The sequence below is a fragment of the Arvicanthis niloticus genome, chromosome 16, assembly GCF_011762505.2.
Source record: "Arvicanthis niloticus isolate mArvNil1 chromosome 16, mArvNil1.pat.X, whole genome shotgun sequence".
NCBI classification, from domain to species: Eukaryota; Metazoa; Chordata; class Mammalia; order Rodentia; family Muridae; genus Arvicanthis; species Arvicanthis niloticus.
In genome coordinates, this window is record NC_047673.1 from 64,353,431 (window position 1) to 64,372,967 (window position 19,537).

Here is a 19,537-nt window from a genome sequence, read left to right on the forward strand (position 1 = left end):
TTTAATTTTTATATTTAAATATTAATAAATACTATAAATATGCCACGCCATTATAGAAAATATACTTTGAGAAACAGTATCTTCAGGAATTAGTAATAAGAAAAACTAGATGTCTTCATGTTGAAGAATGAATCTAGATCCGTATATCTCACTTTGCAAAAATAAATCAATGTAAAACGAAAACAAAACTTAGTATAAGTCTGAAAATAATAGGGGAAAAATATGTGAACCACTTCATGATACAGGCTTATGTGAGGACTTTTGGAAACAATCTCCAGTAGCACAGAAAATAGCTCCAGCTAGAAGAACATCCCACATACAGGCAACAGCTTTCGGGATAGCCCCTGCTCTAGCTGTTCAGGTGGATCTGCATAAAGAACAAGCTGCACATCTGCTACACATGAACGGGAAGGCCTAAGTCTAGCCTGTGTATGTTCTTTGGTTGGTGGTTCAGTCTCAGAGACCCCCAAGGGTCCAGGTTATTTGACTCTGTTGGTCTTCCTGTGGAGTTCCTATCCCCTCTGAGGCCTGCAATCCTTCTTCCTGTTCTTCCATAAGAGTCCCCAAGCTCCATCCACTGTTTGGCTGTGGGTGTCTGCATCTGTCTGAGTCAGCTGCTGGGTGGAGCCTCTCAGAGGACAAAAATGCTCCTGTCTGCAAGCATAACAGAATATCATTAATAGTATTAGGGGTTGGTGCTCACCCATGGAAGAGTTTCAAGTTGGGCGAGTTATTGGCTGACTATTCCCTCAGTCTATGCTCCATCCCTGATGCCTGCATTTCTTGTAGGCAAGATAAATTTTGGGTTGAAATGTTCTTCTAGCCAGGCTGCCTTGTCTGACCTCAGTGAGAAAGGAAGACCTAACCTCGAAGAGATTTGAAGTGCTAGGGTGGGGGGATACCCAGGGGGAGCTCCCATCCTAAGAAGAGAAGGAGGTGGGGCATAGGGAAGGATTGTGGCAGGGAGTGACCAGGAGAGATGTATTGAGCTACATGTAAAGTAAAAAAGTGAAAATATTAAATTAAATTTTAAAAAGAAACAAACAAAAAGAAAAAAATAGCTCTGAAATTAATAAATAAGATTGCATCTATGCAATCCAGGAAATAAGTGAGCAGACTACAGCAGTGGGAAATATCTATGAACAATACATTGGTAGGAGATTAATGCCTAGCCTCTATAATACTTCCAAATGTTAAATAGCTGGAGAGATGGCTCTGTGAGTTCTTGTTGCTCTTGCAGAAGACCAGCGCTTTAACTTCCAACACCCACTTGGCAGCTCACAACTATCTGTAATTCCAGTTCTAAGTGATCCAACACACTCTCCGGCTTCCACGAGCACCAGGTGCACATGTGTTATACAGACATACATGCAGGCAAATAATCTAACACATAAAATAAAAATAAATAAACCTTTTTATAAAGATGGATTGTTGAATTTAATTGGCAGCTCTTAAAGGAAGAAGTACAGATTGACAATAAATATTTTTTAAAACTATTGGAGCATCCAGTAAACACAAAAAGACTGCTCTGAGATCCATTTCACCTGTCTATACTGGCTATCAACAAGAAAACAGGAACAAATCCTGACATGACAAGAAATGAGGAAAGAAACTGTTACACACTGGTGGTGGGTGCTATCATATACTCTATCTCTACCATGTCTGAGTGTACACCTGAAGGACTCTATGTAAATCAGCATAGAATGCTTGCCTTTCCCCATATATTGGTGCACTATTGACAAGTGGCTTGATTTGAATCCAGCCTAGAAGGCTCCATTAGCAGGTAAATTGATAAAGAAAATGAAGTACACATGATGACTGTTCTTCATGGTCAGCTTGACTAGGTTTGGAATCGCCTCTGGGTATGTCTATGCAAGGACTTCAGGGAGGTTTAACCACAGAAGGAGACCCACCTTGAAAGTGCCCAGCATCATCCCATGGACTGGCATCCCACACTGAATGAGAAAGGATTAAAAAGGGAGCTTGAAGTGAACACCAGCATTGATCTCTCTCTGCTTCCTGATTGTGGGTACCGTGTGACTAAACCACCCCACGCTTGCTTCCACTGACATGCCTTATCTGCTGTGACGCATTGTGCCTACAAACCATGAAGCAAAGTCCATCCCCTCTTCCATAAGCTGCCTTTGTAACTGAGTAACTAATTTATATACAATAAAATTTTACTGTTTATAAACACTAAAATAAAGGCATTTTCAGGAAAATGAATGGAACTGAAGATCAAATGTTTACCAGACTGCACCAGACCTTAAAAGAGAAACAAATTTTCTCACCTATGCAGAACCTAAATTTAAATGTGTATAGATTATACATATGTATATATATGAAAATGTGTGCATGTGTGTGCACACATGCATGCGCACGAGCTCACATGTACATGTATAGGACACAGAACCAGAAAAGCAACTATGGGGGAATGGAGAAGTCACAAAGGGGAGGGGAAGAGAGAGTAATGGAGTATACATAACACGAATGCAAAGACAGGGACTCTGAGAAGAAGGCAGTTGATCAGCAAGGAGTGTATGGGTCCAGTAGAAAGCAGTGGGCACACCAAGTAAAAATGAATTACGGGAAATATGGAGCTGGCGCTGTGAATAAGAGCATATGTTGTTCTTGCAGAGGACCTGGGTTTGGATCCCAGCACCTACATGGTGGCTTAGGACTGCTCCAGCAGATGTCACCCTCTGCCAGCCTCGTTAGCTTCAGGCGTGCACATAAATAAATATTTAAAATAAAAGAAGGCTGAAAAAAAGAACAAATTATAAAGCTATGAATGTATGAATATGCCCTAATGATACCTGATTCTCAGTATACCAACTGAAACAAAGGAATAAATAATAAAGAAAAAAATCCTGTGGAAATCTAGTTAGTTCTCCTGCAAAATAAAGTGTCCCCATCTTGCCCAGGAAACTACTATGACTGGAATCACTTCTAATGCATTGAAAGAATTTTAATGTCAGGAAGCAGGGGAGTTTTCTGCAGTGGCACTGTGTGTGTGTGTGTGTGTGTGTGTGTGTGTGTGTGTGTGTGTGTGTAAGTGTGTGTGCATGTGTGTATGAGTGTGTGTGCATGTGTGTATGAGTGTTGGCAGTCAAAGCATAACCCTGCACATCCTTCCTGACCTCTCCTCCTGTTTGAGGCAACCCTTCTCGTTGCTCACGTGTACTTATGTCATGAACATCCATGAATGGATGTCTCCAGGCTCTGCCTCCCAACTGGGAGTAGGAGTTTTAGAATTACATATATGTGCTGCCATGTCAGGTTTCATGTGTTTTCTGCAGAATCTAAAGTAAGGCACTCATGCAAGCATGGCAAGCACCTTATCACTGAGCTGGAGCATTTCACTTATTGAATCTGTCTGTAACTCTTCCATTCAGAAGTTGAAGGTACTCTGCACTGTTTTCTTACTCTCTCCTTTTCTCAATTGTTTCAAATTAAACTGCTGCTGATGGTCCTTTGAAGTACGTATTGGACATGCCACAGTGTTCAAAATGCATGTCCCTTTTATGTGCATAACTTCTGAAAACTCGGGGGTCTAGCAATCTTTCTGACCCATTTTTTAAAAATGGCATGCACACACTCTAGCCACACTTCTTATTGTTAAGGTAAATGAGTGCCACCTAGTGTTCAGTTGATGAAACTACAAAGATTATGAATTTTCAATTGCTACCAACTCTCCTGTTTCTTCAAAGTCAGCTCCTGGTGGCAAAAAAGCATGAAAGCAAGGTTTGTGAGAAAAGATTTAGCATAAAATAGCCACGTGCTAAGCCAAGACTCATGGAAAGCTCTCCATAGGCCTCCGGACTTCTCAGAAACAAACCAGTGCGATGCTTGGGCTGTTTATGTAAACTCCTTTCCTCTTTCCGTTTCCCATAACACAACACTCCAAGAAACAGTAAACACATCACTCCTATTTCGCCCCCACCCTCTTACACTTCCATCAGGTTAGCTTTCATTCTGACCCCTGAATTTGATCATAACCTTAGTACTCTTGGGTATGACAGTGACTCCTCGTGGGAGAGACCAATGGGATCCGATAAAGGAGTGTGATGCATGGGGTTTGTCCCCAACTAAAAGACAGGGTGGGCCCTGGAGGTGGGCAGGGAGCTTGAGTCCAAATGAGCCATGTCACGAACCTGCCTGTGGTGCTTTGAATAGGAATGGCCCCCATAGTTTCCTATGTTTGAATGCTTGGCCCAGAGAAAGTGGTACTATCAGGAGGTGTGTCCTTGTTGGAGAAATTGTGTCTTTGTGGGGACAGGCTTTGAGACCTACACTCAACTTATGCCCGGTGTAACACAATCTTTTTCTGATGCCTTCGGATCAAAATGTAGAACTCTCTGGTTTTTTTTTTTTTCCAGCACCATGTCTTCCTGGATACTACCATGCTTCCCATCCTGATGATACTGGACTAAACCTCTGACATTGTGAGCCAACCCCAATCCAATGTTTTCCTTTATAAGAGTTGCCTTGAACATTGTGACTCTTCATACCTCTAACTAAGATATTGACTCATTTTACCTTAGAAATTACATGGAATTTTTGATGATTGGTTTTAATGTCAACTTGCTGCAAATTAGAATCACCTGCGTGGCATCTGCCTGAAGAATTCACATCATGACTTTAGTTGATGTGAGAAGATCCTAGTGTGGGTGCTGCCTCCTGGTAGCAGCCCAGACTGAAAAGCGCTGATCATTGGTCTTTTGCTTGCTTGGCCTTCCTTCAGGTTCACTGATTTATACTGTTATTGTTAACAGCGGCTCCTGAGCTGATATCAGAGGTAGCCTTACCAGGCTTCCAGTTACCAGCACCTCTACAGAACCCTTCCTGTTTTGGGTACTGGATTGGAATTGACAAACCACCAGCTGTGAGAACTCAGCAACTATGGGGCTGTCTTCCTCTCCAATGTCAGAGAACCATTGTGTGAATACCCCAAATGCTGGGACTCCCAGCCTTAGAGCCAAACATCTACAGAGTCCTCAGTCTCTCAGTAACGAGACAAGTGTAGTTACTCTTTTAAAGCACTTCAGTTCCAGTAAGCAGTGTTCCATGTGTGCTCTTTGCCTTGGCTTCTCTTCATGATTGACTGTAACCTGTAAGCCACAGGAGCCCCAAAGTTGCTTATGAACATGGTGTTTGTCACATGAAAACATAGACAAGTAGAATGCAACTCGAGCACATCTGGTCTGCCCCAGGACATTTGTGACATTCTTCCTGAGAACTCGTTCTTTTCTTGTGAATTTAAAAGGACCTTATGACCCTTGAATGGACAGACCAACATTTACCCGGTTCTCCTTCCACAGCTGTCCCTGGACCTTGCTACTGTGCTTTCCACTTCTGCTGAGTGAACATTAACAGTATCTGGACTATGGCCTGACCCATTCTTTCATTCAGCCTTATATCCTGAACATGTGTCTTGGAGGTACACACTACATCTCAGACTTTCATCAAGAACAAGGAGAGCACCATTGTGCCCTTCCCCCACGCCTGAGCAGGCCTGCAAAGTCATTTATCACAATAGACCAAGCAACAGTAGGACCTAGGAGATGCATTACATTACCAGCCTTGGCGCCTTGGAGTCTGCTACCTGAGCTAAGAAGAACATACTGCCTGCTAAGCTAGCCTTGACATCGTCCAGACTGCTATCTCCTTGCCCAGCCTCTGGGCTGAACCAAGAAGAGACTCTGGGGGTTGAGGCTTCCCCTTTATATATGAAAGCAAATTATTAAACTTTGGGGCCTTGATCAGAATACTTGGCCCCACGTTTCTCTCGCCCTCCATTCCCATTCATTCTTAGGCTTCCTCTCAGGAGAACCCAGTAACCTATAGCTGCAGGCAGCTGCAGAATGGCGCCTACTCATGGAACCTGAGAAGAGAAGACCAGCAGAGGAAAACACTGTCTTGGTGGAGCTCCACAGAAAATGGAAGAAAGAGTAGAGTATCTGGAGCACTAGCTAAACAAGGAACGCCATTGATGCTAGCTAAGTTATGGCTGTGTTTATGGGAAGTGTGAGTAAGGTGGATATGGGTCTAGAATTGAGTGAGCATTGACCCAATGCTAGACTCATCTAGGGAGGTGACAGTGAGTTGGGGAAAAGAGAGTATTTGGCAGGCCCAAAAGAGGCGGCCTTAGACAAGAGGAAGTGGGTTTAAAAGAATTTGAAAAACAAAAAAAGGGCAGAGCACTCAGTAGTATCCATAATTCTGCCTTCTTTGTTTGTCCCTTGGTGCACCAGTGTCCACATGTCTCATTGTGTTTTTTGTCCACGTGTCTCATTGTGTGAATGATTGGTTGTCTATGTTTTGTGGTGTTCTATGTTTAATGTTCAAAAGATGGTTAAAATTGCTTGATCCAAGCCTTGGTCTAGTTTAACTTGGTTCTGAAAGGCAGTTTTAATATGCAGAGCAGCGGCTGATAAGTTTCCTTAACACCTGTAGCTAAGGAGCTGAGGTGGAAAAGCCTTCTTAACAGTTGGTTGTTGATATAAGCTGCTTTTCAAGGGACCAGCAGTTTCTTTTAAATCTATAAGGAAGTTAAGAGTTGTAGAAAAATCTCTGTGACAAGGTGCTTTTATCTTAAAATTACAGCTAGAAAAAGCGAGAAATTTTGTTTGGTTTAAATGCTCTCACTTCATTTTGTTTCTAATTGGTTTTAAGGTATAAATACGTTCTACGTGTCTTGGTTATAGATTATTGGCCTAAAGTTACTGGGTATGAAAAAAATTTACAACCTTGGTAACAAAGAATTGGCTTAAGATTGGTAACTCAGGGTTAGAGTCATTCAGAAACCAGATGTATAAAGATAAGATTTAAGAACAACGTCTCTTTAGTGAGATATTAAAAGCTTCACTATCATGCATTCATATATAAGAATTGGCAGCAAAACTTTGTAACATAAAGGTAATCTACTTGGTGTTGATTTTTGTTAAAAATTTTTGTTAAAATTTCGTTAAAATTTCGTTAAAAATTGGTTTTGTTTCTCAAAATTATGGTTATACTCTAATGTTACAAAAGAAGCTTAAATAAAAACATAGTTAAACTGCCAATATTCCATTGGCTACAGTTGGCAGTTCAATCGAGAGTTTGAGATTTCTTGATTTGTCCATGTTTATAGAGAAAAGATACAACAAGTGTCTTTTAAAGTTTACAGTTTAAATTTAAAGTTTAAATTTAAAGTTAAAAAAAAATTGCTCAGTTCAGGCCTAGCCAGGCCTCAGAGAACAGGCCAGAGATTAAGAGCATTTACATTTGAATTAAGACAATGCAGACTGAGCTCTGCAGCTCAGGTGCCAAGTGTTCCTTTTGTCCTGGGTCTTCACGACCAGATCCTAGAAATGGGTGGGGAATTTGTCTTTTGCCTTCATTGTTTCTTGTGAGAAGAGGGATAAATCTAAGACCCAAAGACTGTTTACAACAGTCTGTGGGCTGAGAGTTCTAATTATGCTGGAGACATTAAAATTATGCCTACTTCCTTCCACGAGTTATAACTGTACCTGCTGACAAAAATATTGTTCAATATGCTTTTGGTTCCTCTAATGTATGTAACAATTATTAAAGGATAAAGTTGGCCTTTATCTAATATTCTCACTCAAATAAAAAAGATTGGTTATTAAATTGATCCAAAACAAAGTTCAAACTTAAGATTTATGAAACTAATGGGGCATTACAGCCTAACTTGCCTACTCCAGCCACCATTCCAGTAAATACATATAAAATTATTATAGATATAAAAGATTTTTTTTTAATTTTTTAAATTTTATTTTGAGATTATAATCCAGTGCCAATTTTCTCCCTTCCCTTTTCTTTTTTTCCCCCAAACACTTTATTTATCAGTGTTTGTATATACATGCATACTTATACATGTATACATATATACATACATATATGAACAATAATTAAATAAGATATATTTGAAAAGTATTGGGGGTTGGGAAGAGTGGGAGGAAGGAGAGAAAGAAAAAATTATGTAAATACAGTGCTCATATATGAAATTCTCAAAAAGGAATCCATTTTTAAAAAAATGTTCAACAGATTAACTTGCACTTTACAATATGAAAATAAATATGACCTATAATTATGTTGAAGGACATTTTAATCACTACAAACTTTGAAATTTAAAATGAAATCAATAAAAATTATTTTACCCAGCATACTAACAAAAACCACAATAACATTTTATAATTTCAAGTATTTCTGAGAACAAGAAAATGGATTATCAGAAGCTAAGTCAGAAGAGCCAGGGGGACACTGTGTGTTATTTCTTTTCTTTTCATTTTTTTTTCTTTTTTTTTTCTTTTTTTTTCTTTTTTATTATTATCAAATCATAATTTTTACTTTTTAACACAGGGGTTATAAACACAAAAATGCAGGATGTGGGGAAGGGGATGACACAGGAGCATAGATGTTCAGGGGAAGTACAGATATCTTTCAGAACAGGGTATCAGCTGGGTAAAGGTTTAGGGGTCAGGTTACTATGACTCTGCCTATGCTTCACTTGTCCTTATCTAAGTTGGTACTATCCACGAAGGCTGCCTATTTACAAGGTCTATAACTACTCAAGCTGGTAGCTTTCCACAAAAGCTGCCTGTTTGCAATAGTTTATAGACATCTGTTTCAGTGTTTTTCCATAGAGACCTAAGACTTTGTGTTAGCAGGCATGTATGTCAGGCCTATTGCTGATTTTAGGCTTATGGCTGATTTTAGGCCTTCAGTATATAAGCAGGGCTGCCCCTGACTTCTCCTCCCTTCTCCAAATATAGAAGGGTTGTGGCGATTCTAATCTTCCAAGGCCGGGAAAGAGGCCTGACCTCCAGTAATGAAAGGGGACCTTGTAATGGCTCCAGTCCTCCTGTCATTGTCCAGTGAGGCATGGGGGCCATACCCGTCCTGATGTCTTTTTCCTGGAGAGGGGATACTTTTGATATCAACCCCTTTGCAGTCAGGCTTGTTCCTCAGGGAACCCAGAAATATATTTTTAACTTTTATTTATATTCCCTTGCAGTGCTTAGCCTTGCAGCCTAAGCAAGAATTCAGATCGCCAGACAGAGAGGGTTCTGGGTGGCCCCTCACTGCTTGGTCTAAGGGCTGAAGTCCCCTCTTTTAGGTTGGGTGGAGATGGGACTTGGGAGCACCCTAGATAGAGTAACATCCTCATCTAGAGTCGTGTGGTCTTCCATAGCTGACTTATGATAATGTATCTGAATAGATTTTGCTATCAGATTATCTATCTGTTGTTTCACAAAGTTAGACAGCCTATTTAAGGCCCAGGGACCAAAGGAAATAAGCAAAAATAACCTAATTAATGGTCCCAAGATGGAAGGAAGTAGGGTTAACAATCATGGAGAGGTTGAAGACCAATTCTTGTACAAGCTCTCATTTTTCTCTTTCTCTCTCTGTCTTTTCTCAAGACCTTCTCTGGCCTTTTTCATGCTCTCTTTAATCATCCCTGTTTTGTCTATGTAAAAGCAGCATTCTTCTTTAAGGGCTGTATACAGTCTAGAGCTGTACACAATCTTTTCTATTGTAAAAGAGAAAATCAAGTCCAATAAAGTCCTTTGCAATTTTGGGGAATTGCATCAGACAGCGAAATGAGGGATTTCTTCAGATGAGTGATGTTAGTCTATAGCTGTTTGATGTCCTTGTCAAAGGCCCATTGGAGGTCTGAGTAGTATAAGTCCAGAAGCCAGCATCAGGATTAGAACTCCTAACAGCAGACATCACCAGTGATTAATTTTTTATCTGGAAAGGAAAAAAGAAGGGAATTCTCAGGGAAATTTCTCTTCCCTGGATGTCAATTGTTATTCATCTTATTTATAATTGGGCCTGGTTTTGTGGGGGTATCTATTTAGTTCACTAATCTTTTTGGTGGCCATTTTGCTATGCCTTCTGTGGTATCAAACATCCATATCAATCCTCGGCCCCATGTAGGAACTGGGTCCTGGCCATTCCATTTAAGAGTAAAAGGGTCCTTCCATATAGTTGTGGCTTAGTTTTTATTGGTCTCAGCGGTGCCAGAGGCAATCAGCAGCAGATTTGCCATGAGCTTTCAGTTTTAGAAAGTTAAGAGTAAACAAGGCATGCCCCTTACACCCTCAGAGAGTCATGAAGACACTATTTAAAGAAATATAATTCTTTATTAATAATTTCTTTTATTAAAGGATTATTATAAACAGCCAACAATTAATCAATCTACATCAATCTATATAATATATAAATTAATGAGAGCTTCTTCTACTTTTTGTAAAATTACTCCTCTTTTGTCAATTAATTGTTGAGAGAAATTAGGATTTGCATTTCTCTTGAGAATATTAAACAGAGACATAAATTCTTTTGTGAAGAGCTTAAAATAAGATCTTAGCCAATAAGCATCTCCTGGAAACCTTTGAAAATCGTTTGAAATAAGTAAACTACCTTTTTTTTTCCAGACCCATTATCTGGGTTTTTTTTTTTTTTTTTTTTTGGATATTTTACATATTTACCTTTCACTGTTATCTCCACTTCCTTTCTCCCCTAAAACCCCTAATCCCATACCCCCTCTTCCAATTTTTATGAGGGTGTGCTCCCACCATTCTCCCAATCCTGCCTCCCTGCTCTTGAATTCCCCAACACTATGAATCCAATCTTTAGGGAAACATGGCCCTCGACTTCCAATGTTGCCTAACAAGGCCACCCTCAGTTACCTATACAAGTGGAGCCATGAGTCCCTCCCTTTCTGTTCTCAGTCTGGAGGTTTAGACCCTGGGAGCCTGGGAGCTAAAAAAAAAAAAAAAAAACACTCACACTTTGGTCTTCCTTCCTCCTCTTGAGTTTCATGTGGTCTATGCATTGTGTCTTAGGGCTAATATCCACTTATCAGTGATTGTATGCCATGTATGTTCTTTTATTATTGGGTTACCTCACTCAGGATGATATTCTCAAGCTCCATCCATTTGCCTAAGAATTTCATGAACTTATTGTTTTTAATAGCTGAGTAGTACACCATTGTGTAAATATACCATATTTTCTGTATCCATTCCTCTGTTGAAGGACATCAGGGTTCTTTCCAACTTCTGGCTATTATAAATAAGGCTGATATGAACATAGTGGAGCATGTGTCCCTGTTGTATTTTGAAACATCTTTTGGGTATATGCCAAGAAGTGGTATAGCTGGGTTCTCAGATAATACTATGTTCAATTTTCTAAGGTACCACCAGACTGATTTCCATAGTGGTTGTACCAGCTAACAATCCCACCAACAATGGAGGAGTGTTCCTCTTTGTCCACATCCTCGCCAGCATCTGCTGTCACCTGTTTTCGATCTTAGCCATTCTGACTGGTGTGAGGTGGAATCTCAATATTGTTTTCATTTGCATTTCTCTGATGACTAGGAATGCTGAACACTTCTTTTGGTGCTTCTCAACCATTCGAGATTCCTCAATTGAGAATTTGTTTATATAGTGAATTACATTGATGGATTTCCGTATATTGAACCAACCCTGCATTCCTGGGATAAAGCCTACTTGATCATGATGGATGATTCTTTTGATGTGTTCTTAGATTCGGTTTTTGAGAATTTTATTGAGTATTTTTGCATCAATATTCATTAGGGAAATTGGTCTGAAGTTCTCTTTCTTTGTTGGGTCTTTGTGTGGTTTAGGTATGAGCATGATTGTGGCTTCATAGAATGAATTAGGCAGTGTTCCTTCTATTTCTACTTTGTGGAACAGTTTGAAAAGAATTGGTATTAGATCTTCCTTGAAGGTCTGATAGAATTCTGCACTGAAACCATCTGGTCTCAGACTTTTTTTTTGGTGACTAGATTTTTAATGACTGCTTCTATTTCTTTCAGAATTAAGGGAGTGTTTAGATGGTTTATCTGCTCCTAATTTAACATTGGTAACTAGTATTTGTCTAGAAAATTGTCCATTTCATCCAGATTTTCCAATTTTGTTGAGTATAGGCTTTTGTAGTAGGATCTCATGATTTTTTGGATTTCCTCAGTTTCTGTTAGTATGTCCCCCGTTTCAGTTCTGATTTTATTAATTTGAATACTGTCTCTCTGCCCTCTGATTAGTCTGGCTAAGGGTTTATCTATCTTGTTGATTTTCTCAAAGAACCAACTCCTAGTTTTATTGATTCTTTGTATAGTTTTTTTGTTGTTGTTGTTACTATTTAGTTGATTTCAGTCCTGACTTTAATTATTTCCTCCTATCTACTCCTCTTGGGTGTATTTGCTTCATTTTGTTCTAGAGCTTTCAGGTGTGTTGTCAAACTGCTAGTGTATACCCTCCCCAGTTTATAAAAGATGTTTTTATACCTTTACATTTCTGGTAAAGGTGGGAGGTTTACATTCAATAAATTTATTCGTAATTTTTAAGAGCCCATGAAGTGATAACGTTAGAAAAGTTTGCCTCAAAGAATGGTTAATTGCATATATATATATATATATATATATATATATATATAATTTACATATATATATAAAATATTGTGCCCCATCCAGATATTGGCACTGCCATCTTAAAAAATTAAGGGGGGAACTGTGCCCTTCCCCAAGGCCTGAACAGGCCTGCAAAGTCATTTATCACAATAGACCAAGCAACAGTAGGACCTAGGAAATGCATTACATTACCAGCCTTGGCGCCTTGGAGCCTGCTACCTGAGCTAAGAAGAACAGACTGCCTGCTGAGCTAGCCTTGACACCTTCCAGACTGCTATCTCCTTGCCCAGCCCCTGGGCTGAATCGAGAAGAGACTCTGGCGGGGGGGGGGGGGGGGGGTTCCCCTTTATATGTGAAAGCAAATTATTAAACTTCGGGCCTTTGTCTTGGCCCCACGTTTCTCTCGCTCTCCATTCCCGTTCATTCCTAGGCTTCCTCTCAGGAGAACCCGGTAACCTATAGCTGCAGGCAGCTACACACCATAGTAGTAGACACCTACAGTTCCAGAAGAATCTAAAGAAGGGTCTACAAAGCTAGACTTTGAACAACAAAAGAGAGGAGAGAGGAGAGTAAAGGAGAGGGAGGGAGGGAGGAAGGAAGGGAGAGAGAGAGAGAGAGAGAGAGAGAGAGAGAGAGAGAGAGAATCCTAGATTCTAACAAACAAACAACTACTACCACCATCTATACTCATAAAAACCAACATTACAAGCAACAGCAGCAAAAGAAGAAGGTGGTGGAAGGAGGGGAAAAAGAGAGATAGAAGATACTAAATCTTCAGTGGGCATCGAAGGGTGGTAGTGTGGTTACATCTCAAGGGCAGATGTTTTTTCTCCCTTCCTCCTGCTCTATTCTTTTCAGGTTTTTCTTACTGTTATTTCCTGAGGCTTTCTCTGTCTCTAGCCTTAGTAACTACCCTCTGCACTTGCACCCACCCAACAATTGTTATTGAACCTCTCAGTACCTCGCAAGGAATTGAACCCTCTCCAGTAGCCTGTCTCACTCTTTATAGCCTTTTAAAGTTTTCTTTCTTTGCTACTGAAACCCCAGTGTACCTTTCTGCCACCACCCAGCTCAGAGGAAGGCTGCTCTCTAACCTTTCCTGGGTTATTCCCCAGGAATTCTAATTGGTTCATGAGAATTATGTACCATTTTCTGAAATCTACAACAGTTTTTGCTTGTTGATGCGAAGATCTCTAGTGCTTGGGGAGTTCTGCAGTGATTTTATTCTCCACTTTTCATGAGTTTCCAGTCCTTTCTATTACTTGGTTTTGAAGATGGGAGAACATTTGGAATTGGAAGAGAGAAAAAGTTTGAGATGTTTGAACCAACTAAGTAGGGCTGGTTCTGCAGGTATGTGCTCTAAGACTCCAGTTTCCTCTGTGCTGGGAGTTATACAAAGCTCAGAGATTTGTGCCTGCAGACTGTGGCAGAAAGCATCTGAGCTAACAGCTCCAATAAGGTTCTCATTCTGAACATGGATTAGGATACAAGTCCCATATACAACACAAGAACAATTACTAGACACATAAAGCACTAATCCTATTTCAGTAACAATAAAATCGGCTTGTCAAATGAAAAGTTATATTAAGAAGCTTTTGATCAAACTTTTTCTGGAGTGTCACAGATTCAAGCCACAAAAGTGTGATACACATGTAGAGAAATGTGATGAGCTGTCTCCATGCTTTGTTACTGATGTCCTAAAGCTGGGCCAGAAGCAGTCTATTTTTGATTCATGAGGCATCCCCCCTATTTAAATCGATTGTAATTCAAGACAGAATGTTGAAAGAGACATTATCCATTTTGTGTCCTGGTAGACTGATAGCAAGGTAGGAACATCAAATAGGGATAGGCAGTTACATCCACGTGTGTGTGTGTGTGTGTGTGTGTGTGTGTGTGTGTGTGTGTGTGTGTTATATAACATGATTCAAGAAGAGTCAGAGTCTCTTGTACTTGTGGGTGCCCACTGAGTCCTGGACATCAGAAAGCATGTCTGTCCCCTTAGAAAATACAGGACATTTGCCTTATATTACCACTAGAGGGTGCTCACTGCATTCCTTCAAAATCTGGCTAGGTGGAAGAGAGTACAGGATGGAAAACAGCTTACAACCACTGATGTTCCTGTGAAATAGTCTGATTTTCTAGGCTCTGCCCAAGTGCTTCATGTTTATTTGCAAACGAAGCTCTGAATATCCACTTCTATATTGGGAGAAAAAGCAAATTGACCTGTCCCATATGAGAATATAAAAAGACTACACAGAGCCTACAGCTGTCAGTAAAAGGTACAAACATTCATTCATTTTTGTGGATACTTTTAAAGGTCTGTTAAAAGCATTTTAATGGAAGTCGGAAATGGTTGAAGCCAACACCAAGGGTCTTATCTAGCAGAATGTTATATATGAGTCTCCTGCCCCATCCCCTCCTCCACCTCCAACTCCAAATTGGCAGTGACAAGGGCATTAGTTGCACATCCATGCTCAGAACTGGGATGAGAAAAGCCAACTACTATGGACTAATTGACTGTTTAAAAGCTGGGCTGCTCAAGAAGCAACTGAAGAATGTAAACGGAGAAGTCACCCTGAATGGCTGGAAAAAGAACCTCCTGGACACCATGGGTTACTGAATAAAAGTCCAGTAGGAGAACCTCCATTCCTCATTACTCCACCCACCTTCATCAGACCTGCAGATCCTGAGCCATACAGGTAAGCTTCTCTTCCCCACCCATCATCCCTGCTCGATGAATCCTCTGGTGCACATGAAGCTGCCCTAAGCAGCCTGATATCAGAACCCTCATTCCTTCCCCACACACCTCTCTGCTCACCTTTATCAGACCTGTGGACCCTGAAACACATAGTTATCTTCCCTTCAACCTCCCCAATATGTTCCCTGCTTGCTAATTCCTCTGGGGCACTCCAAGGTACTCTGAGCAATGTGCTAGCCCAGGCAGTCCTCCATTCTCCTGCCACCTCTCTGCCCACCCTCAGTAGATCTGTAGCTTCTGAACCATACAGACCTGTAGATTAGTAACCACGAAGCCCAAAGATAACCAACAGAGGTCTGCTGTGCAAGCTCCATTGAGGTTAAGCCCCCTCCAAACATCTACTACAATCGGAACATCCAGGGACCAAAGCCATACAGATGGCTAAAGCCCCTCAAAAGAACACAATCAAGAAATGTTAGGGCAATATGCCATATTCAGAGCACAACCACCTTACTACAGCAAGCCCTGGATATTCTACCATAACCAAAGCACAAGAAAATGACCTTAAATCCAATCCTATAAAGATAATAGAGGCCTTTAAAAGGGGAATGAATAAATTCCTTAAAGAAATCATGTCATTACAATCAAACAGGTAGAAGTCTTTAAAGAGGAAACAAATAAATCTCTTAAAGATATATAGGAAAATGCAATTAAACAGGTGAAGTAAATATATAAAACTGCAAGAGCTGAAAGGAGAAATATAAGCAATAAAGAAACACAAACAGAGAAGCCTGAAGATGGAAAACCTAGGAAAGAGAATAGGGCAATAGATGCAAGTATCACAAGCAGAATACAGGAGATGGAAGAGAGAATCTCAGGTGCAAAAGATACAATAGAAAAATTGATGCATCAATTAAAGAAAATTTTAAATCTAAAACATTCCTGACACAAAACATCTAGGAAATCTGGGATACCATGAAAAGACCTAACATAAGAATAATAGGAATAGAAGAAGGTGAACATTCCCAGCTCTAAGACCCAGAAAATATTTTCAAGAAAACAATAGAAGAAAATGTTCCCAACATAGAGAATGGAATGCCTATAATCATACAAGAAGCTTATAGAATACCAATTAGACTGGACCAGAAAAGAAAATCCTCCCACTACATAATAACCAAAACAAAATCTACAGAACAAAGAAAGGATATTAAAAGCCACAAGAGAAAGTGGGTAAGTAATATACAAAGTCAGACCTATCAGAATTACACCTGACTTCTCAACAGAGATTCTAAAAGGTAGAAGAGCCTGGACAGATATCTTGCAACCTCAAAAAAAAAAAAAAAAAAAAAAAAAAAAAAAACAAAACACAGAGGCCAACCTAGACTACTATACCCAGAAAAACTCTTAATCACCATAGATGGAGAAAACAGGATATTTCAAGACAAATCCAAATTCAGATAATATCTATCCACAAATGCAGCCCTACAGGAAATATTAGAAGGAAAACTCCGACAAAATTATGATAACTACATTCAATAAAATATGGGAAAATAAATAATTTCATATCAGCAAAATTAAGGGAAGTACACACACACACACACACACACACACACGCACGCACACACTAATTCCACCAACATCAAAATAAAAGAAAATAACAATCAATGATCATTAATATCTCACAACATAAATGGACTCATTTTCCCATTAAAAGGACACAGGCTAACAGAATGGATGCAAAAACAGGATCTATCATTTTGCACCATACAAGAACGCACCACAGCAATAAAAATAGACTATTTTTTTTTTCAGAGAAAAGGGTTGAGAAAAACAGTTTTCCAAGCAGATGGACCCGAAGAGCAAACTGGAGTATCCATTCTAATATCTAATAAAATAGACTTTCACCCAAAATTATTGAAAAGAGACAGGGAAGGATACTTAATACTCATCAAAGGAAAAAATCTACTAAAATAATATTTTAATTCTGAACATCTACGCTACATTCATATGGCACCAGCATTTGTAAAAGAAAAATTACTAAAGTTTAAATTGATCATTGAACCCCACACATTAATAATGGTAGACTTAAACACCCCAGTCTCTCCAACTGAATGGTCATTCAGACAAAAACTAAACATAGAAATAATGAAACTTACACACATTATGAATCTAACAAACATCTATAAAATATTTCATCCAAATACAAAAGAATATATCTTCTCAGAACCTTCTTTTTCCAAAATTGACCATACAGTTGGTCACAAAGAAAGCCTGAAGAGACATTTAAAAATTTATATAATGCCTTCTATCTTATAAGACCACCATGGATTAAAGCTAGACTTCAACAACAACAGAAACATCAGAAGTCCTACACACTCATAGAAATTGAACGACTATTTACTCAATGATCTCTAGTTTTAGGGAAGAAATAAATAAATGAAAGTCTTCCTAGAATTCAATGAAAATGAAGACACAACATACCCAAATTTATGACACACAATAAGAGCAGTGTTAAGAGGAAAGTTCATAGCACTAAGTGCTTCCATAAAGCAATTAGAAAATTTTTATAAAGCAATTTAAAATCACACTTGAAAGCTCTAGAAAAAAATAGAAGAAGCAAGCACAACAAAGAGGAATAGAAAACAGGTAAAAATAAATGCATCTTCAACGAATGGTGCTGCTCTAACTGGATGTCTACATGTAGAAGAATGCAAATAGAGCCATATTTTTCACCTTGCACAAAAATGAAGTCCAAGTAGTGGATCACAGACCTCAAAATAAAACCAGATACACTAAATCTCAAATAAGAGAAAATGGGAAATACCCTCGAACAAAAGGACACAGGAGACAATTTCTCAGGCTCTAAGATCAACAATTGATAAATGGGACCTCATAAAACTGCAAAGCTTTCGCAAGGCAAAGGACATTATAAATAAGAAAAAATGTCAGTCTACAGATTGGGAAAGGATCTTCACCAACTCTACATCTGACAGAGGGCAAATATCCAAAATTTATAAAGAACTCAAGAAGTTAGACACCAACAACCCAAATAACCCAATTAAAAGATGGGGCACAGAGCTAAACAGAGAATTCTCAGCAGAAGAATTTTGAAAAACTGAGAAGCACTTAAAGAAATGTTTGAAGACCTTAGACGTCAGGGAAATGGACATTAAAACAAGTCTGAGGTTCCATCTTAAACCCATCAGATTAGCTAAGTTAAAAAACTCAAGTGATAGCACATGCTGCTGAGGATGGGGAGCAAAGGGAACACTCTGTTATCGCTGGTAAGAGTGCAAACTTGTACAACTTCTTTGAATGTCAATTTGGTAGTTTCTCAGGATACTGGGAATAGTTCTACCTCAAAACCCAGCTGTACCACTCCTGAGCATATATACCCAAAAGGTGTTCCACTATCTCACAAAGACATTTGTTACACTATGTTCATAGCAGCTTTAGTCATAACAGTCAGAAACTGAAAACAACCTAGTTGTCCCTCAACTGAAAAAATGGATAAAGAAAAAGTGACACATCTACACAATGGAATACTTTTCAGCTATTAAAATCAAAGACATTATGAATTTTGCAGGCAAATGGATGGAATTTGAGAATACCCTCCTGAGTGAGGTATTCTCAAAAGACAGTCCCCAAAAGACATGTATGATATGTGCTCACTTATAAGTGGAAATTAGCCATAAAATATGGGATACCCATACTATACTCCACAGACCCAAGGAAGATAAACAAGAAGGAAAGCACAAGTGAGTATGCTTGAATCTTACTTAGAAGGGGTATTTAAATTGTCATAAGAGGCAGATGAAGGGAAGGAACTGGGTGAAAGAGGAGATGGAGAAGGGAATGGGTCTTTCCAGGTGTGGGGAGGGACACTATGGATGGCCAGATGGCCAGAAGAATGAATGAAAATCTGCAACTGTTGGGGGTGGGAAAGTGGGGAGGGGTGGTCATCTTCAGGATGACACATAAACCTGGGGTAAGGGAGGCACCCAAGAATCAATGGGGGGGGTGACCTTAGCTATGACTCACAACATTGGAGATATCAAACTTGAAGAGACCACCTTCTGTAGCCAAGCAGGAACCCCAGTGGATCAATAAGGACATCAACCCACTCACAAATTTTCACCACAAAATTTACTGTATCTACAAGAAATGCAGGGATGGAGGATGGAGCAGAGACTGAGGAAATGGCCAATCAATAACCAACCCAACTTGAGACTCATCCCATGGGCAACCACCAATCCCTGATGCTATTAATGGTACATCTGTTATATTGGCAGACATGAGTCTAGGGTGGCAGTCTGCCAAAAACTAGCCTCAGCTTGAAGAGGGGTTCTGAGAGAAAGGGTGTCTGGGAATTGTGAAAAGAACTACTTGAAGTCAAATCATGG